The sequence below is a fragment of the Lissotriton helveticus genome, chromosome 8 (assembly GCF_964261635.1).
Source record: "Lissotriton helveticus chromosome 8, aLisHel1.1, whole genome shotgun sequence".
NCBI lineage: Eukaryota > Metazoa > Chordata > Amphibia > Caudata > Salamandridae > Lissotriton > Lissotriton helveticus.
In genome coordinates this window covers 1,444,212,173-1,444,234,637 of record NC_136069.1, presented here as the reverse complement: position 1 = coordinate 1,444,234,637, position 22,465 = coordinate 1,444,212,173, and positions in this window count along the sequence as shown.

The window sequence follows — 22,465 nt, the reverse complement described above, 5'->3', positions numbered from 1 at the left end:
GATCAGTACCTTTGTTGTTATCCACAGCTAAGGTTACTGCTGTGATAGGTTGGGTAGAGGCGTTACCCTTACTGATGGTGTTTTTATTGTTATTAGTTCCCAAGGGGGTGGTTTTCCTAGGTGCAGGGGTTGGAATAATTTTAATAGCTTCGCTAATTTTTGTACACTTAGCCCCAGTATTAACAGATCGGGGTTGGATAGTAGGTAGTTCATTAGAAGATGATAATGTTGTTCCCGGGTTATTCTTACCCTCATCTAATACAATACAAGTGTCCTGTATTTTTAGTGACAAAGTGCTACTTAGGGAATCAAGGTCTTTTAGTAAACGATCAGCTCTAATTTGGTCCAAGATAATAGATCCCTTCCTTTTGGCTACATCATTTTTGACCAGATTGTCTAATCTGTCCAACCTTTTAAAAACATTATTAAACTGGTTGATCATTATTTTTTCCAAACGATTAAAAATTGTGTCCACTATAGTATCTATAAGGTTCCCATTTTGTTTAGAGAGATTGAAATTATCTCCCATTAAAGTTGTTTGGGTCCATATAGTATTAACATTGCCACTTAGTTCAATATTGGGTGAAGGGGAAATTCTATCTGTATCAACTGAGTCTTTATTTTCCATAGGAACAGATACCGCCCCCATGGATTTTTGTTTGTTCCACAGGTTTTGGGGGGTGGGCTGACTTTTATTCAGTAAAGGTGGTTTCCTTTTATTAGCACTTTGTTTGTTAGTGCCTCTTTTTCTTTTTTCCCCTCCCAATTTGTTATTACCAGAGTCAATAATATCTAGTGTAATAACATCACACTGGGGAACAATTTCTACATGTGTCGATACAGGCGGTAATAATAAAGGTACCGGTTGTAGGTTAGCAGCAGCAGTTGTTAGAAGTGCCGGGTCTGCAGCTATGTAGATAACAGTATTTTCGTCTTCCACAACAATGGGCACATTAACAGACGGTTGTAAAGACTTAACTACAGTAACCTCAGGAATGATGTGTGTATTCCCGTTTACACAATTAGTAGCACTCGGTATGTTGTTAGTGGCAAAAGAGCCCATGGAGAACCTCCTCTCAGTCTCTACTATTTCATTAAAAGCAGTATCAATCAAAGTTTCAAAGGATGTAAGTAGAGAGACGGAGGTATCAGCCCCCTGGGATAATATGTCAATTTGAGTAGTGGTATCAGTGAAATCAGCCATGTTAATACGTACTTTCAAGCAATCTTAGGGGGGTGGCCCGCCCGACCACAGTCGTCCACGGACGGCCACAGACGGCCCGCCCTCTGCCCGGGCTCCGCCCGGCGACGTCCGCGCGCGTCCGCGACGCGGAGGGCGAGGCTCCGCTTTGTAGCGCCTCCGGGCGCGGGAACAGCGGTGGCAGGAAGTCCGCGCTAAGCCCACTGGGAGCTGTAGTCTCTAGCCGCTCCTGGGTGTTGATGGCGGCGAGACTCACAGCGTAGGCAACCCAGGGACCCAGGGACTGAGGCAGAGTGCTGGCGTGACCACAGGTAAGCGAGAGCGCTGCTCAAAACCCCCGCTCCACCGAGGGCGAGGCTCCGCTTTGTAGCGCCTCCGGGCGCGGGAACAGCGGTGGCAGGAAGTCCGCGCTAAGCCCACTGGGAGCTGTAGTCTCTAGCCGCTCCTGGGTGTTGATGGCGGCGAGACTCACAGCGTAGGCAACCCAGGGACCCAGGGACTGAGGCAGAGTGCTGGCGTGACCACAGGTAAGCGAGAGCGCTGCTCAAAACCCCCGCTCCACCGAGGGCGAGGCTCCGCTTTGTAGCGCCTCCGGGCGCGGGAACAGCGGTGGCAGGAAGTCCGCGCTAAGCCCACTGGGAGCTGTAGTCTCTAGCCGCTCCTGGGTGTTGATGGCGGCGAGACTCACAGCGTAGGCAACCCAGGGACCCAGGGACTGAGGCAGAGTGCTGGCGTGACCACAGGTAAGCGAGAGCGCTGCTCAAAACCCCCGCTCCACCGAGGGCGAGGCTCCGCTTTGTAGCGCCTCCGGGCGCGGGAACAGCGGTGGCAGGAAGTCCGCGCTAAGCCCACTGGGAGCTGTAGTCTCTAGCCGCTCCTGGGTGTTGATGGCGGCGAGACTCACAGCGTAGGCAACCCAGGGACCCAGGGACTGAGGCAGAGTGCTGGCGTGACCACAGGTAAGCGAGAGCGCTCGATGTATGTAATGATACATTTGTGCATAAAAAAGAAATACAATTACTATTGGCGAAATTACCTGATATGAGAGCTCCATCAACCCAAGTCAGAAATTCGCGATCAGGCAGGTCTTGTGAGTTAGGCCGGAGGTAAATAATTGACAGATCACAGGTGGGGTGGCACGTAACAAGCAGAACAAATGCGCAAACAGGAAAAACCCAGATTAGTCCCATAGATAGGCAGTGACACCACAATGATCTGAGGAGATTGGCCCCAATTAAAACACACATTGCGAGAGGGAAACACTTTCCCAAAACACCATAAATTTAGATGCCACATGAAGTTAGGAACACTCAGCCGATCAGGACATAGCATATATAGGGCAAGCAGTGATCACGTGCTCCCCACACCAGACATCGGGACACATTACCCTCTGGCCCGCATTCTGTCCTTGCAAGGTTGAGAGGCACCTGCATTTGTTACCAGGTGGAAATAATCATTGGTTCCATGACTAGGTCCACATTTAATTTATTTTATTTTATTGTTTATTCATAAAGTTTTTGTTAGAAATCAGGGTCTCTAGTTGGCAATGGTTTGCACCGCTGTTCAAGTAGGGACCCTTTTTCCTAGTCAGGTAAGGAGGATACACTTCTAAAATAACCCCTGCTCACCCTCTTGGTAGCTTGGCACGAGCAGACAGGCGTATCTCAGAGGCAGTGTGTAACGCAGTTGTAAACACATACAGTAGTACAGTGAAAACATTACATATGGACACCACACGAGTTTATAAAAATAAGTATTCTTTGTCTAAACTAAAAACAAAAATCAACAATACAGTAATCAAAATATGACTTTTAGAAGGTAAAAATAATTCTGTTTAATCAAATTGCAGATGCAACACTTTTCACAAATAAGTACCTTGGATGCGGTAAAATCAAAAGCAAAAACAGCCGCAGGTAAGGTGATGCATCGGTTACTTATGCGCAGGAAAGGTGATGCATCGGTTCTTTACTCCAGGGGAGGTGATGCGTCGGTTCTTTACTGCCACCCAGGGGAGGTGATGCATCGGTCCCTTACTGGAGGGGAGGTGATGCGTTGCTTTCTTACTGTGTGGGGAGATGATGCATCAGTTTCTTACTGCGGCCCCCAGGTCCTTGTAGACCTGGCGCTCTGGTACGATGTGTGAGGATTGGGGATATGTCAGTTCTCGATGCTGCAGCAGCAACTGTGCTTGCTTTGGTTTCTTCAGCCGCAGTCCCACGATGTGTTCATGCTTGCAGCTGCACAGCAGGACCAGCATCAGAATCGGTGCGGTGATCTCTGCCTTTGTAGATTGATGCACTCGAAGCGTGCAGCGATTTCTCGAGGAGTGGGCAGGTGCTGCATCGGTTTCTTCATCGATGTGTCGGAAACAGGTACAGATGCGTCATGCTTATCGAAGTTGCTTGATTATTCTAGCTCCCAGCGGTAAACACCCTCCAGAGGTCCAAAACAGCAGCAGGCACCGCTTAGCAGGTCAGAACACCCAGCAAAAAGTTCGGGGGAGCTGGTGGTGAAGTCTTTGTGTCCCTGAGACTTCAGAAAAGGAGAGAAGCACAATGTCACACCCTTCGAGATCTCCCTCAAGGAGGGGACACAGCACACATCACAGTCCTTGTCCTCTCCTTGGCAGAAACAGACACTGCAGGCCAACCCCATACAGAAAACCGCAAAGGGGCTGTATCCTCCTCATTTTCTCCAGCTCTACTCCTCGTTCCTAGTTTCCCTGTACGTTGGAACAGGGAGGCTGCGCCATAAATCGCAGGAGATGCAATCAAAGTCTCGGCATCTCGTACAACTTTTATTTTCGAAAAGAGAAAAACGGGGATACCCCTTTGGACCCAAGAATATCCCTACCGCCACAAAATCGCATTAAAAGAACGGTGGTTCCAACGTGCCGGACATTAAGTATTACTATCATTAAAGGCTCAGCATTTATAGAGTCATGGAATAAGAAAACTAACCAGTGGAATATTGTAATTGATGAAGCAAATTTCCAAAAGAATTATATAAGATCTGGTATACACATTTGTCCTGATGAAGGTGAAAAACTGACAAACACCGAAACGCCGCGTCGACTGTTTTTTTATTCATGTTTTTTTATTCATATTTTTTATTGCACTTTATGTCATTGGTCAACTGAGATAATGACGTATTTTAACGTATTAGAAAACTGATGTGTATTAGATTGTAACCCAATGGGAGGAATTTAATAAAATTACTCTTTTTTATAAATTTGATCTTGTAGTATTAGCAATTTGTGACACTAGTTAGAATATTGTTGTGATTTTTCAAATTTTTCAAGCAATGAATGATACTTTAATAAGATTGATTAGCTCTCTCCACTAATATTCTTAGAACCTGTGATTATAGCAGGCAACAACAAGATAGGGTCTGACTTTCTGTATCTATTTACCCCCTCCCTAACCAATAACTTTAGGGGTATCTTCCAACTTTTTGACCAGTACTAGACTGCACATAGGCAATGCAATGGCAGGCCTGAGATCTTGTTGCAAGGCTGCTTGTGTAGGTGGCACAATCAGTGCTGCAAGCCTTCTAGCAGCATTTGGTTTACAGGCCCTGGGTACACGCAGTGCACTGTACTAGGGACTGAACAGTAAAGGAAATAAACCAATCATGGAAACACCAATCCATAAAAACAATTTACAAGGGGAGCACTTGCACTTTGGCTCGGATCAGCAGTGGCAAAGTGCCCAAAACATCTAGACCAGCAAAACAAAATCTATCACACTGTAAAAAAACAGGAGGCAAAAGCAAAAAATGCAGGGGATGCCCATGCCAAGGATGCTAGATCTAACAGTTTTGCACAGCACGAGAATGACCCTAGAGGGTATCAGAGCGCTTTACATGAAGGATAGGTAGGGTATAATTGTGAAAACAACTTAATAGTCACATAAGATCGAAGAACAAAACATTCAGGATAGACAGAATAATAAGCTTGACCTTTAAGGTAGTCAGCAATGTAGTGGACAGGCATCATAAATAAATAGCAGGCTTGAATGCAATCAATAAATACAACGTATTATCTTACGGCAAAACCTTGTTCGTCAGAAATGTTTTTACTTATTTTTTTAAGGATGCATTAGACGAGATTAGGCAAACATTCGAGGGAGAGAGTTCCAAATCTTTGGGGTGACACCCGTGAAGGCTCTGTAGCACATTTTCTTTTTATGGACACATTGTGGTTTCAGTAGTAGGGATCTAGCACTTTGTAAAGATCTGCAATCCCCCAATATTTCTAGCTTTTGAGCCAAATATCTGGGGGATTGGAATGCAAGTCTTTATGAGTCATGCACACAATCTTTAGTTGTATTCTTGCCTCATAATGGAGCCAGTTCAGGGATTCTAGAGCCAGAGAGGTATGATTATTTTTTGTTTGTTCCTGGGACAAGTCTGGCAGCAGCATTAAGAGAGGCCCTTAGAGGAGCAAGCTTGTATCTAGGTAGGCAGCATAGTGTTACTCCTCATAAACCAAATTTATAAATTGTTTTTTGATGCCCCAAAAAAATGTATATAAAGATGCTCAAAACAATTGTACTTTGAGTCAGTTCTCAGACCCGTTTATGAATGCTCTACTCCCGGACGCAGTGTTTAATTAAACCAACTGTTCCTGTTTTGCCAAACGCCTCTTGTCTTTGTTTTTTCAAGGTAAATTCATATTCGAGCAACAATATAATTGAATTGAATTTACTGAAGCTTTGTGCTTGCTCTCACTTTCTCAAGAATGAGCTCTAAGAGACTCCTTTCTCTCATCCTTAGAATTAGGATGCTTTCCTTTATGGAATGCCCTCATTTTTTTTTATGAGTTATGCTTTATATTGATGTTAATGAGATTTATTACACTTATTGATAAATAAAATGATAATAAAGATGAGCTTCTAAAAGATTCGAATTAATCTTTTGAAGTTCCCTAACTCTCTTCATTGACTTGCACCTATATTAATTATTGATGATAAACTGGTAACAAACTGATTTGATTTCCCTTTTTGTCACAATGGCCAAGGTTTATTGCCCTGACCAAGTGAGGATTAATTTAGATGAATAGTAAACTAAAATACTTAATTTAACCTGCTTCTTGCACCAGCACCACCATTGTATGATAATGAGTAGTTATAGCTCAGAGACGTATGTCCATGGAGGAGGAGAACCAAATCATGTTGACTAACTAGTCCCTAAGCTGGGTCTAGTGTATGTCTTCTATCTCACTCCCCATTGTAGACATAGGGGGCCGATCAAGAATGTGCTTTGGGCCCAACATAATATGAAGCAGTCATGAGCCCCGTGGCAGGGGAGAAGGGACCCACCCACTTATCCCATTTATGTACCTAGAAGCTTTAGTGCATAACCATTAGGGTGTTCTTTGAGATTATTTGTGAGGTAATCTCTTTGCCCCACCCTCACATGCACCAAAACCTATACCAGTGTCAAGTGGCAGTCCTCATCCTTCAGGACCATGGTGAGCACCCCAAACATCCGTGGTGTGGGGAAGAAAGGAAGCAAGGACAGGCCAATTGCATGGCCCTTTGCCACCTGTTCGACTTCCCAGCAATTCCTGGATCCACCGATTCCAACCCTCCTGCTCACTCCACATTCTTAACTTCTCGAGCTCTTCTCTTTTCGCTGACCATTACAGTCACCAGAGTATGCTAGGCACTTACTCCCTTTAGGTCCCAAACTGTCCAAGGTACTAGACTGCAAATGTAAATTCCATGCCTTATAAACCACCCCAGTGTCCAAATCTTTTGTGAATGTGGCCAATTACAGTGCTAGGTGATAGAAGGAGTAATTCATTATGGGCAGCTGAGGGAGAGGCTAGAAGCCGACCATGCTACTCAATCATTAATAAGCCACCTGCTTTAATCTTCTAGCACATACAAATACAAGCATGCACTAATGCATACATATGATTAGGTCTCTGTCCTTTTTTAATTTCTCCCTTTTTGGTGCTGCATTCCTGTATATCTGCAAGCTTGGAATTCTGTACCATATGGCACTTCATGTTTGTAGAATATACAATAAGTAATAACAATAAGGGGCACAGGAAAGGGACTCTTCTCGGAGGTTTTTCACAAATACCCTGTGCACCTTTGTGCATGCCTGTGTTTGAGTAAATTAAAGCCTGACTTCTTAACTTTGTACATTTTTGTGTACTTGTGTACGCAGGCCACATCTTTATGGGAAGCCCTGCAATGTTTTACATTTTGAAATATTACTTTGTTTTGAAACTGCTCTGCTTTCTGTTTGCTTTGTGCTGCATAGTAGTGTCTGCTATTGTATATTTAGTCCAAACGTTTGGCAGCAAATAGCGCTCTTCATCCAACAAGCTGGGATCTTTACCCAAATTGAAATGGTTTGCAGTTACACCCGCATCAGCTTGGTCTGGCACATCACGAATGTTGCTTGAATCCAGATGTTAGAGGGAGGAGGGGTATGTTTATTTATGTCTGGCACTTTCCACGTGGGGATTTCTTATGCATTAATATACCTGATCATCAATGAAACAACAGACCCCTAGAGGGGATACTTCTCTATAAACTGTAAATCAATCAAAGGATTATAATATCTGCCAAAGAGAGTACATGTTTGGGAAGACATCTTTAAATGTGGAATACAACAATGCAAATGAGGTTCAGGATTTATCTTCAACCACAAGGCCTGGAAGGCTTTTAAATGGCATAAATGTAGTGGTGATCCATATTAGACATGAGCAGGCATGGTCCTCACTTTATATTTGTAGGCATGGTCCTCCCTTTATATTTGCATTTGGGTACTTACAATTTTACTTTGTCTGTGATAAACAAGGTACACAGTTTCCATGTTAACTGTTTTTGGCAGATTAGACCATCATTTATCTTTTTCCATTTTTTATTTTTTTTAAATATGCTTGTAAGAAAATGCCTCTTTTTGTATGATCATCCCCATTTTGTTGGACTGATGTTGCTGGTTTAGAGTCTATGCACCGGGGCCCTGCTTACAAGGTCCATGTGCATATGTCCTGACCCCTAAAAGATGTTGTAATTGCTTATACTCCTAAATGGTACATTTAATTTGCCTATAAACCTCTAGTATATGGTAAAAATTGTATGCAGGCCCTGTGAGTTAAATGTCAGTAGTGGACCACAGCACATATTGTGAAACCACTAAAATGACAATGTAAAACATGAATGCAAGTTGGCTACCAGTAACCTGGCGGTGTAGGTTTAAACTGCAAATTCAACCTATCAAAATGACCCCTTTTGTGAGACCTAAACCCTTCCTTTAATTATTTATTAGTTACTCAAAGTAATCCTTAATGCCTAACAAGACAGAGTGCATGATATTTCAAAGCAGGACGTGTAAAAACGTAATGTAAAACATGTCCTTACATTGACAAGTCCCCAACGTTATTTTCACTGTAGCAGGGCTAGCTGCTCCATAGGAAAACAGTGGGAGTTAATATTAAAATATATACAAAATTAAATAAAATACATAATGTTATCTCCACCTAGGAACCAGCTAAAACATTAATTCCTGGAATGTGTACAATGTTTATTACAAATACAATTCATTGGTAAAGTCAGATTTGTACAAAATATTTGACAAAAGGTACTTTTAAAAAGTCACCTTTTGCCTGATTAAAGCCTTTAATAAGCCCATTTGTATGAGTTTCCAGCTACTACAGAGGAGCTGAATAGCTCCTTGAGAAGTTGTGATTTTGCCCCTTTAACACAGACAAAGGTATTGGGTTTGTGGAGGTTGTTGTAAGCTGTCTCTGTATATACTATACCAAAATGAGGTATAGTGTACAGAATCCAGTGGATCCCCAAATGCTTTACAGAGGTTAAAGTAGATAATATGTTTCTCTCTTTTTGTGGTAGTGTGGGTGAGCACACAGCCTATCAAAGAGTTGTGTTAAGCATTTGTTGTACACACAGTTGAGAATTGAGTCACACACTCAATGACTAACTCCAACTTCAATGTTTGTATAAAAATATTACATTGTTACTTTTATTTTACGACCAAGAACTCTGAATATATACTTTAAAATACGTCTACCATAGCCATTCAATTTTAAAAGGCAATGTAGAACTTCGGATACAAGTAAAAATACTTTTGCAGTGCAAGTCAATTTCAAAGGCAATGTTAACCAAGGGTGCTTAACGGCCCACTATCGAATTCCAAAGGATACATTTGGCACAGCAGAAAAACATACAACACACGGCATTAAGTGTTTCACCTTCAAGAAGCAGACAGGTAGAGTGTTCAGGTCCAAGGTTCCAAGGTAAGTCTAATGGGAAACTCCTGAGTTTTGGCGGGAGAACAGGACAAATGTACAGTGTAGCTGGTGCACTACTAAATGGGGCCAACTGGCTGAAGACTGTAGGAACGGAATTCCAAGAGCTCAGAGGTCTCCCCAAAGTAAGAGAAAGTTGCAAGGGTCGTGGGACCTCAGGGCAACAGCAGGTTTTTGGAGACTCCAGCTGAACAGGCAGGGAGCATCCCAAACAGGGCTGCTTGCCACCGTTCACAAAAGTGCGCCCTGTGATCAGGGCTGGCATGCATCTTACTGGGTTTTTGGGCCTTCTGGGCCATGTGGAAAGTTGGTCTTCAGCAGCTGGGTGTCTCTGAAGGGGTGCTGGCATGCTAAGGCTTGTTTCACCTAATTTTTACACGTGGTGGCCTGGTACTACAGGTATTGGTACCGAGCAATCTAGGAAGGTCCTGGGACCTCCACATTTGGTATGATGGTCAATCTGACCCTCTTCCGTGACAGTACCAAAGCTCAGCCTCATTAGCTGTGGATGGGCCAGTTGGAGCAACAACGTGGTGCCCGACTTTTTGTATTTTTGTGCCTGCAGCTGCAAGGGAACACCACCTCCATCCCGAAGGAGATTTTCGGTGATGCATAAAGGCTGGCAGCACTCTGGGGTTTGTAAAAGCCACACAGCTGCAAGAGTGGCTGATATGGGTGATTCTCAAGTTCCAGAGTGGTGGACAGGAGTTTGGCAGCACAATTCTTCTAAGAATCTTCATTTCTCACTCCAGCAGTACTTTTTCAATTTTTGGTCCATGGAATCTATTGTTCTGGTTCAGGGAGAGCCCCTAACTACTACAATTAGGGGCATTTTAGGGGAGTAGGAGGCAAATGCCAATAGTCCCTTTGCCTTGGGGTGGCTACATCCCCAAAATGACAATCTCTAGTGGAAGAGGGGCATGTCCTTGAATCCTTATGGATGTTTTTCCCCATCTTCAAGATGCTGAAAAGTGTAAATAGTGCTTTACCTCGTTTTCCCCACCAAAGTGGAGGGGTTGTCAGAAGAGGGCACATCTCTTAGCTATTGTGGGTGTCCCCCCTTTCTTCCCACCAAAAGGGACAGAGACAGGAAGGGGGGTCTTATGCTGGTACAGGAGAAGCTGGAGGGAGGTGAACAAAGATGTTGAGCCCTTTGAAGCTCATAGCTTTGGATTGCTCATTCTGACTAAGAGGGGGTGTGAGGCCCTCCACCGAGCACAGGCTTTGTTCATTGGTGCTGTGAGCACTGGCTCTCATCCCATGTGTCCAGAACAGCATCTAAGGGCAGCAGGCTGGCTCAGACCAGTCAAGAAACACACTAGGACTTTTGGTTTTTCAGGGGACCCTCTAAGGGGACACCTGGGTGCATGTTTTAATAAATCCACAATGGTGTGTTTATTATTAGGAGTAGCTTGATATCAAACACTCCTAGGTTCAGTAAAGCCATCATGGTGCTGTAAAAACTCAAATTTGTGGAGTTCACATCTCATGACCTCTATATGGCTTCACTGTCACTTACAATATTAAGAATAGACTTAATATTGGAGGGTCCTATCTGCTCAAGCAGCTATGTCCTCACCATATATATATTGCACCATGCCTTAGGGTGAGAGGCCTTCCAGAGGGGTGCCTTACATATACCTTGGCAGTGCTGTTTTGGCATGGATCTTGAACTGAACTTCTGGAAGAAGAAGTGCCGTGCTGCCCAAAGACTCAACTGGACTAATTTTCTAGAAGGGCTACTGTTCTGTTGCTCCCTGACTCTGCTGAAAGATAACTGAACTTTTTCTTCCCTCCAAAGTGACCTCCAAGAGCTTGTTGGCTTGCCTCCTGTTTTCAGAAGTCTCAGGGACCCAAAGACATCTCGCAATTCTGCTGTTGCTGCTGGACTCTGCAATCTGCGGGTCCTACCCTTACCTGAGGTGTCCCTCCAGTTCTAGACCTCAGAGGTGGGTGCTACAGCTGTGTTGCTGCAAAATCAATGCATCCATGCCTGCATATGGCTGTACCAGTGCATCAACTCAGTTGAAGGAGGAAAATCGGCACATCCCATCACAACCAGCGCTTTGCCCTCAGAGATTGACGCATCAGAATGCATATCACCCGCACCGCAGCTTGGTGTGATCAACGCATCTCCTCGATTAATGTGCAATATCTGGTGTATCGCTCAATGCCTCTCAACTCCAGCATCTGTCTTTGGAACTGCCACAATGCCTTCGTTGTGTGGAGAAGATCGACGCTTCCTGAGCCTCCGGGGCTCGACATCGACACATCTTGTTGCTTGTGACTAGGAAAGATACTTTGTTTACCGGGGTCTGCATGTGTCCTGTAGCCAGCCGGCATTCCATCGCGGTCGGCCCACATTTTTACTTTGCCCCGGTCCAGAAAACCTAAAATAACCTTTTTAGCGCTTCTTGCTTCCAAACTCTTCATTTCATTTATTCCTTTAAATTTTAATATCTTGACTTGTACTTATTGGATATTTGTCATTTTGATGTTGCTTTGTCTATAATATAATACTCTATGTTTATAACCCAGTATGTCGTTTTTTTGTGGTGTATTCAATGGGTTACTGTGCGCTGCACAAATACTTGACACATTGCTTCCTTAAATAAGCCTGACTGCTCTGTACCAAGCTACCAGAGGGTAAGCACAGGTTATCTTCTAGTGTGCTTCTAGGTTACCCTGAATAGAGTGGTGGTCCCTACCTGGCCTGGGTGCATACATCAGCCAACCAGTGATCCCACTTATAAAAGGCATGTACTGCTTTTTGGTTGTAATGTTACTACATTCTTTGAAATATCTAAAGTAAAGAAAGCATAACAGGATGCAATACAACAAAACATTAAAAACAGAGCCTAACACAACAAAGCATCAAATTGAAATAATGCAGATGACAATGACAGCAAGATAAACAATATTGTCACAAAATGACATACAAAAAATATTCACAAACAATCTTGATTTCAAAATACTTTGGTAAAAGGGGATTGGACCAAGCTCCAACTTTACTTGCCAGCAAGGACATGAATTAGCACCAGTTAAAGTGTTTTTGTTGATCAGGCCCATGGTCCCTGCCACCGTTTTTTGCTGACTTGTGTCTTAAATAGTTGAAAAGACAGAGCAATGGCATTTTATTTACTACCTTAGATAGTGGTGATTTGTTGCTTGTCATGAGAGCATTAAAGACCTATGCTTCTTTTGGTTGGAAATGGAGCAGCATTCATTATCGTATCCAAAATAAAATAACAAGATAACAGCATGGGCTAGTTAGAGAACTGTCCTTGCTGAATGTCAAATGTGCTATGTGAAATGTACAACTGATTGCAACTGCCATTTTAGAGCAGTTAATGAAGAGTGGGTAACTAATCCTAACCATTTGGATGTTTTATTGAACAACAAACTGACCTTGTAATCCCTGGTTGCTGCAAAAAGACATAGCATTGCAGACTTGATATCTGCCCTTACAAGATTTAGTAGTCAATATGGAGATAACTCTATTTTAGCTTTTTTTAAGAAGATGCACATAATAAAGCACTTCATCGTCTTGCCTCATGATGCAGCAATGATAGACTTTGACCAATTAAAAGTGACATGCTTTATATGCCGACTTGTTTTACATTTGAGGAGGTCCAACCCTTTTCATATCATCCAATGTGAATGGTCCATCAATTCGGGCAGGGCTGTTGGCAACATCACTTCACACGAGTTGTCCCTGAAAATGTTTCTCACTTATTAGGGAAGATTAAGGCTTATGAAAATGTAGAGGGTGGAATGTTCTTTAATCTTAATTATTTAATTGGTCATATTGAATTAAATGAGTAGCATTTAGAGAAGACTTGCCCCACATGCCTAATCAAAGCTTACTTAGTTCAATTACCTGAATGTGCTGTGGAAGAAGCTCTGAGGGCATTTGAGTAGAACACCTGCTCATGTAGGGTTGCTAGTAAATTGAACTATAAGGATTTCTAGTTCTATAATACATGGGGGCCTGCAATCTCTGTATAAAGTCTATGTCTAATTTCCCTATTATACACACATGTAGTAATCTGTAATAAAGAAATGAAGTAGACGATCAACTGTAATAATCAATCAATCAAAAGGAATGTTTATTTAGACCCTTGGTCTTAAACATAAAAGGACATTTCCATCTTTCATAATACATTATCACTAAATAGTTAATACATAAGAAAATTAAAATCCCATGATAAATAGTTATTTCATTTTCCAAATCTAATTCATTTTATCCTAAAATATAGTTCCTAAAATTCCCGCTTTTATAAACTCTTAAAAACCTTTTAAGCTTTGAACATAAATCTCCCCAGTGACCTCAAGAAGTTTGTTTCCCTAGTATCTTCAGTTCTCGTCTTACAACATTAATTTGTAAGTCCTGAGGGTACAGTTTAACTCTCAGGTCCATACATGCTGTATCTAATATTTTCCTGACCCCCGTTGACCATTTCAGTTTACTCTGCAAGATTTACCTTTTGCACCGTCTACTATTTTTTGCTCCTCCCCATTTCCCAGGCGTTGCCAGAATCTTATTAATGCCATGCATGCCATTACTCCCAAGATACCATGCCAGTTTCTATATTTACTGCCTGAATCATAGATGATCTGGGTAGGGATAATAGTTTTTTAATACATTTTAACTCTTCAATGTCCCACCCTCTTTTGCCACTCATATACAATATTTCAGCTCCATGTAGGAACTGAGGTGGTATCATGGCCAGATATGCTTTCAAGACAGGTCTGTCTGACCTTTCTCCATAATTCCTATAAAAGATTTTCAGCCCACCACCTGAAGTCAATGCTCGTATTCTTAGTGCATTCAAATGAGATTCCCATTTTAAGGATCTTTCAAACCATATTTCCAAATATTTATAATCATTTACTGTTTCCAGCTTTGTGGAGCCCATGAACCAATTGAATTTCTTCCTTTTCTTCCCAAAGCTCAAAACCTTGGTTTTTTCCAAGTTTACTACAAGTACTCATTAAACACATCCAGCTTCTTCTGCAGACCTATCTCTGTTTGATCTAATATTACCAGATCATCTGCGTGGAGTAAGTAAGCAATGTGCATCCCACCTGATTTAGGGCTAACTCCCCGTGGCTTATTCAAGGTGACTGGTAAGTCGGCTGTAAACAAACAGAAGAGCAAGTGGGACAAGAAGCACCCTTGTCTTAACCCCTTTTTTAATTGGTATCTTCTTTGACAATGTCCCATCTGTGTCCAGGATAACCTGTGCCCAGTTGTTCCTGTAGAGCTCTTGTATCATAACCAAAAGGCTCCTAGGGATATTACTTTTTATCAAAATCTCCCACAATCGATTTCGGTCTACCAAATCAAATGCTGCCTGGAAGTCGACAAAACAACTGAATAGCATACCCCCTGCTCCACCGACTTCTGCGCGATGGACCAAAGGGAAAAACAGCAGCCTATTGTAGAGTGCCCCTTCTTAAAACCCCCCTGTTCCGGGGGTACCATCCTGTTAACTTTAGATGATCAGGTGCAATAAGTAATGGCAGTTGAGTTCTGACTTTACAATGCGTGCTGTGAGTGTCTAAAGCCAGGCGAGAAGCAATTAATGGAACATAATTAAAAGTGTGGTTTAAATAAGGAAAACAGAAACTGCCATTCCCATCTTTTGGTCTCTTTTTCTGAAATAAAAAGTGATCAGCAGAAAGAAGATAATTGTGTCAAAATGTAAACTATAGGTTATTACTGAAAATATAAAAGTTCTGCATGTTTCAACATAACCAGAGCCACAGATTGTTTAATTCTACTTATATGAAACTAATGATAATATTAGTAAGGAAAAATTACTAAATGATGTGTGGTGTGTTTAATTTCGCACTATAGCTTCTGCTTTTGTTCTTTGTGTTTGCAATGAACATGAAAGAGAAGGACACATGATTTGTGCAGTTTTTGAGAAGTGTGATGGTATGACCATTTATTATAAGGAATAAAAGACTCCCTGTCATACATTAATAGAATATTGCAAGTCACCTCAGAGTTCCAAACCTTAGCAAGGGACTTAACCTTCAGCTTCTTCCCTCTATATGATCATGGAACTTCTTGGTGACTTGAAATAGCCTTAAACTGTACAACAGAGGGTACTTAATCCCATAGCTAATGAGCTTTTTTTCCAAGCTGTGAAAAACCAATTGTTGAATATGAGCCTTTCTTGGTTGAACTTTGAGATGCTTTATCTGACTTTGCCATCTGTGCTCACTGGAGATGGGAACTGTGCATCATATTGTCTTCGATTGTTGTAAAATGATGCAGGAAAAAAACTCATCAATTGCTCATCTGCGTTGGAGAGAGAAAGATGACAGTCAGCGCATTCATAATGTAGTTGACAACCTTGATAATATGAAATATTATATACAATGTATTGCCTTTTTGAACCAGGCACTTCTAGGCATGGTACTGAGCACTTTACAGAGGGTGTATTGAGCACTTTAGTGAGGTGCCTCTCTCATAAGCTCACTTAGGGGCTGATAAGTAATTTTTTGTAATGTAAATATAAATAGAATGTGTAAAACATCCATTATTTTAGATATACCATTGCAACCCACATTCACAGAATCCGGATTGAAGGTTTTGCATCTTTACATGCCAGTACAGTACTAATGTGGTTGCAGGCAGCACTGAGGGTGTTCCACGTGTAGCAGGCCCTCCCAAATGGAGTGTACATCCACAATCCTAATTGTTTATTAGCATTGCCGCCCTTGTGAAAGCTGTTTCGCACCCTGGGTTCTCAAGACAAAGTATTGGTATCAAAAGCAGGATAAGTGTGTTCTGTTTTTGGATGTGGAATATATTCACAGGCGAATGACAGTCTCCAAATTTTCCGAGTATAATATGTAGTTGCAAAGGGAGCACAAACACTTTATTAGAACTGCCCTCACCCACAACAAGTTGCGGCATGCTTCATCATAGGGCTGCTACTAAATGCCTGTGCAAGCCAACGCTAGAGGCGGGGCAATAGGGAGAGGTAGACAATACAAGCAATTCGGAAGAGGAAAAGAAGAGGATCCTTCAAAGGTGCAGACAAACAGTGATTTAAAAATGACTATCTGATATCATAATAATAGTTTTATTCCTAGATTCCCGAGATATAAAATAAGGGTATTTAAATACCCTTGAATGGTGGTGGTGGTGTGAGTGGATTATGTACTCACCACCTCTCCGTTCTGCATAGAGGTAAACATTTTTTTTTTAAAACAAACGTTATTGATTTTTCAGACTCCGCTCAAGCGCATCGTACATACCAGCTCATAATCTACATTATAACAGCAGAATTGAATGGACATTTTGTGACTACAACATGTCAAGGCCTCGCAATCCGCTAGCTTGTCTAGGCTGCCCTATCTTTTGTTGCCAGAAGAGTAGTCCCTCGTAATGTAAGGATCATATTCCTTCCTGCAAGTAACGTGGTTCCAAGAAGCTGAGACGTGCGACCCCTAACTTATGCGAGCCTTGCCCACAACTATGCAGCAATTCAGAAAACAAGAAACTCAACCCTCCCCCCCTTCCTCCACAATCCCCCCCCCACCCTAAACCCCCTATAGCCCCATGCATAGAGGTCAACATGCCGTATTCCGATTTTTTAACCGGCATTCGGCAGGGCAAAAAGGATCCCTATGCTACTGCTCCCAAAAAATCCCCTCTAGTATGCCCACCGTACTAGGTTTTACTCCACTTGTAAGTCTGCAGCATTCAAGTACACTTACTCATCAGATGGTAACTGTAAATAGAAAGCATAAAAACAGTGAAAGCAATCTGTACAGTGGTGGAACAATATATACACAAGTAAAGTGAAAAATGTTTTGTGCTCACAGTGCTAAACCACATAAAAACAACCCATTAGGTGCGACTAGGGTGTTTCAAAATTCACAGATAGCACACCCAAAAACACAGGGCAAGCAATGGCCCTCGCTATCGTGTCTATCATAATCACAAATTGTGAGTGACATATGTTCAAAACATACCATGCTTAAAGTATTCATGCTGATAATGAACACATCCGTAGATAACAAAATGTGGAGGCACCATACCCCACATCGTACTCATAGTTTTAGGCGTATCATTAAGTGTGGACTCCCTGGGTCATATATGTTCCATCACTCGGCTCACCTACCGAGTTTGTTATGGTGTGTGCTAAAACTGGCACTGGAGTAGAGGGCAGCCCCCTGTAGGCACACTCTGTTGAGAAAAAAAATTGTCAAGTAAATATTCACCCCTCCAGGATCTCCGTAATCCTGGGGCGCTTTTACCCAGAATGATATCAGTAATCAATAGTGCCATGGCTGGATGTGGCATGCCAACCTGATCACAATTTTAGATATGCGAGTGCACATGGGAATCTAAGCCTTCCAAACACTTTCAAGAAGAATTGCTGCCTGCTGGAATTGTTTGACAACTTACAAAGAAAGGAGTTTAACATGAACTAAGGTGTGATGTGCAGGGTGTCCTTGATTAACAGGACAAAAATGAAACTTTTTCGGCAAATGCTTTACGGCATGTGTGTTCGGATATCGGCAACACTAGCAGATACTCTATATTGCAGGGCTGCTGCGGACTTAGATATGTTTTGAAGAATTCCCTTCACTTATGTACTTAGAAACTGCACCCGTAGCGTGCTGGTAACCCTACGAAAGAATGTGTTCAACAACAGTATGTTAATCTACTGCAACTACATGGAACAAATGGTTGCAGATCTCAGTTTTACTATTTCTATTGCATTTCGCATATGGGGGAATGGCTTGGCTCTCATATATTCTAAGCATCACCATTTAATGTAATCCTCTCTGCTCCATTGCAGTAAGCAATAATTTTGATTCCTTTCCATGCAGGTTAAGTTTGGCATAATAATGACTATTAGCCTATCTTCTTTTGTTGGTCATCTATTGTTACACGCATTGTTTGGGAGGATGTATCTAGCTCTAAATTCCCTTTGCTCCCTATAGGTAATATAATCTACTTCTAGAGGAGCATCTAAGAGGGGCCACCATTTTCGTTGTTAAATGATATTCCCTCTTGTCTATTACTCAGAGTTGTTTGTGACATCATTGTTCCTGTTGAAAACATCACCTGTGTATGACCTCATATAATTTAAAGCAAATCATAATATTATTGTACCACATATGTTAACATGAATTCTTTTTCTCTGACTGAGGCGTCATTTGAGTTGGTCTATTGAGATACTTATTGAAAACAGATGTTAATCAAAGCACACATTCTGTGGGTTTCTGTGGATGTTCATTCCTTGGTTTATATACTCAGTGGGTGTCTGCACTACAAAGTATTATCATATCTAATAGACATTTTCTGAATTTACTGTCTTGCTTCAGTTTGATTTTATTTCAGTTTTGTCTGCTTGTCTAATGCTACCTTTTCAGAAAAGCAAAACATTGTTTTCATGTTCCATATTGTTAAATATCAGTGAGGTAAGTTCTATATCTCACAAGTTCTTTGCAGCTTGTGCATGGTTCATTATAATACAATTTCTATGCTGTGATACAAGTGGCAAAGGAGCTGCGGGGCATCGACCAAAGAATTTATATAGACCACATGGGAAGAGGGACCTAGCTTAATGATATTGTATTTTAATTGTGGGTGCAGCTGTGTCACTCCAAAGGACAGGTCATGGAAGGTGGTCCCAGGCACACTTTTTGTTTTTTCCATGCTAAGGGGCCGATTTCGATACAGTCTATGGTTGGAGCCATTCCTATCGCATCGAAATGTCCAGTTCAGATTCCTTTCCAACCGACCCATTTAGATGGTGTCGGTCGGAAAGGAAGCCAAACTGGATTTCCCAATGGCCTTCAATGGGCTCGAAGAGCCTGTCTGCCATTCCAAAAACCTCCAGTAATTACTCGGCAGCTCTTTCTGCCCGAGGGATTACGATGGCGATTCCAACAGTCTTTCTGTGCCTGCCTTTCTGACACAGAAAGGCGTGGAAATCTGACTTTCGGGGCCCCCAGCAGGGCCCCCATGGGTGCAAGGCCTCCGGATGGTGGCGAAGGGGGCACCTATGGTGTCCGCCTGTTGATCCCTGTTGTTACCTTGAGGTGCCTGCCATGGTGTGCAGGGATGAACTGCACCTCAGCTCTTTACAATGAGAGCATGCATTCCAGTTGGAATGCGACTGAACAGTGTTCAGTCACATCCTGATGCTGGGTTGGGACCAACAACAGGAGGTCGTTCGGTCCCACTTCCCAAACGACTCAGGTCAATCCAACATCCTAATCAGGCCCTTAGTTGTACTCACTTTAGGGAAATTTATATTGTAGGAGGAAATAAAGGTATTTTGCATGAAAGAGAAGAGACACTAGAAATATACTGTGTCAGTAGGACTGGGGCTACGTGTTTGGAGTTCTTAGTATGTTTACTTTCCTGTCCAAAGAGTTTTGAAATCATTTTTCGAGTATAAATATCTGTGTTTTAAGATGCTGATATGTTTGTGTTATGTAGCTAGAGGTGAAACCCTGAATAATATGTCGTTAACATTTGTGGTGTCGGAGCAGTTCCACGATCCTGCATGCTATTGACCACAGTTACTCAGAAGCAGTGTAGAGATGTCAAGACCAGTGTGGTTGATGATACTGCTACTAGCCTGAATGTTCCTGGAGCAGAAAAAAACAAAACCCAGTGGATGCATCAATGTTCTCGCAGGATGGGTACCATCAACTTTATTTGTTGGGGTATTGAGAACTTGGAAAACAATAAGCAGCAATGGGTACTGTTATTGTGCATAGACAATTAATAAAACGTGGGCACACACAATACTATGGTATTCCACCACTCCACTGTTTTCTTGTTAAATACATTGCTTTAATCTCTTAATTTTTAGGCCCTGGAGCGTTTGCTTGAATGCTTTCAATATTTCCTGAAGTTAAAGGTGGTGTAAGTAGTGTTGCCAAGTATTTGTTTGCACTATGACTGCCATGACTGCCATGTTCCTACGTTCGTCTCTTGTATATGCTGAATATTGTTACATATGACATGTTCTTACATCCAGCGGATGTAGCTGCTGGGTATTTTTGGCGTGCATTGAGTTTAGCTAGTTGCAATGGAGTAAAATTGTGCGTTTGAACTTGTTTTTGTGTGAGTCATTTTGAGTAAACCCGTGTTTCCAAAGGTTGCTTTTAAGTTAGGTCATAGACAGGAGCGGCCCATGCAAGTAAGAGCAGTGGGGTGGTTGGGCAAGGTGGGGGGGGGGGGTTTCGACAGACGACCAAGAGGGGAAATTAAACAAATAATTAATTCCCCTCATCGTCGTCTGTCGAAATCCCCTCCCACCTGGCCGCACCACCCCACCTCTCTTATCTGTACAGGCCACTCCTGGTCATAGTGTGTCTTTCTATGAGTTTGCTTTTAGCATAACATTGTGTCCCCACTGTAGGATATGTGCCCTTTCTGTGCGGTCATCCCAGGTTTTTTGCCTTTTGTTGGAACATATATTCTTGTTGTCTTTAGAACGCTATGCACCTTACCATTGCTAACAGGTGGTAAAGTGCCTGCACCTCCCATGGTTGAATTGCCATATTTCAAATAGGTATATCTGAGTTGCCTTTAAGTCTCTAGTATATGGTGTACAATGGATTGCAATACCTATAGCACTATCTGCTCTACTGGCTGTGCAAACATGGCTTCAGGCCTTCCTCTCTACCTTGACTGTAATACTTCCAAACACACACAGCAAGCTGTCAAAATAAACATTTTTGACAGGTAGAACCCACAGATTTAAATATTAGTAGGTCACTCCTATGTGAGCTAGTCCCCAATGAATTAGGATTTATCAATCAGGATTTATATGGTGCTTCTAATCACCAGATAGTGTGTCCAGGCTCTTGGAGGTCCTGGGAGGCTGATTCGAACAGCCAGGTCTTGAGGGACATTTGGGATTCCGGAAGTGAGGTGATGGTTGGATGATGGTGCGTGGGGAGGCTGGTCCAGGTCTTTGCTGTGATGTGGTAGAAGGATAGATGCGGAGAGTATGTGCAAGTGAAAGGGAGGAGGAGCGTAGTTTTCTTAACAGTTGGTGGAATTTAATGTGTTGGCTAATGTATACGGGTCCTTTGTTGCATAGAGCCTTGTGTGCATGGGTCAGCAGCTTGAATTGGCATCTCTTCTGGAGGTGGTGTGGGTTCATCAGGAAAGGTCAAGGATAAGTCTGGCTGTGGTGTTCTGTATGGTCTTAATTCTCTGTAGTAGGTGTACAGTGATTACTATGTCGAGGGAATTCCCATAGTCCAGTTGGCTTGGGATGAGGGCCTGTATCATGGTGCGTCAGGTGTGTAGAGGTAGCCACTTGCAAATCTTACATAGCATGCGCATAGTGAAGAAGTAGGCGGAGGAGATGGTGTTGATCTGTGATTACATGGTGAGCATGTTGTCAATGATGATTCCGAGGCTTCTGGCATGGTTGGAGGGAGTGGGTGCTGGTCCTAGGTCTGATGGCTACCAGGAGTCATTTCATGTGTTGCTGCTGTAGCCAAAGATCACTACTTCCATCTTGTCTGTGTTCAGCTTCTTCATCCAGTAGGTGACGTTTGTCATTATTTTGTGGAAGTTGGTTCTGGCTGTGGTGAGGTCGTTGGTGAGTGAGAGGATGAGTTGGGTGTCATCTGCATAGGAAATTATGTTGAGACCTTGGGATCTGAAGAAGTTGACCAGCGGGGTCATATCTGCAATGGAGAGCGTGGGGCTGAGGGAAGAGCCCTGGGGGACACCGCAGTTGATCTCCTTGGATTCAGAGGTGCAAGGTGAGAGGTGGATCCTCTGGGTTCTTCCGGTGCTGAAGGAGGTGATCCATCTGAGTGCATCCATTTGGATGCCAATATGGTGGACTCTTTCAATACGCTTTTGTTGGGATACTTTGTTGAATACTGGTGAGAGGTCAAGGAGGAACAAAGCTGCTGTTTCTCGTCGGTCAAGGAGGGTTCGGCTGTCAACAGTAGCT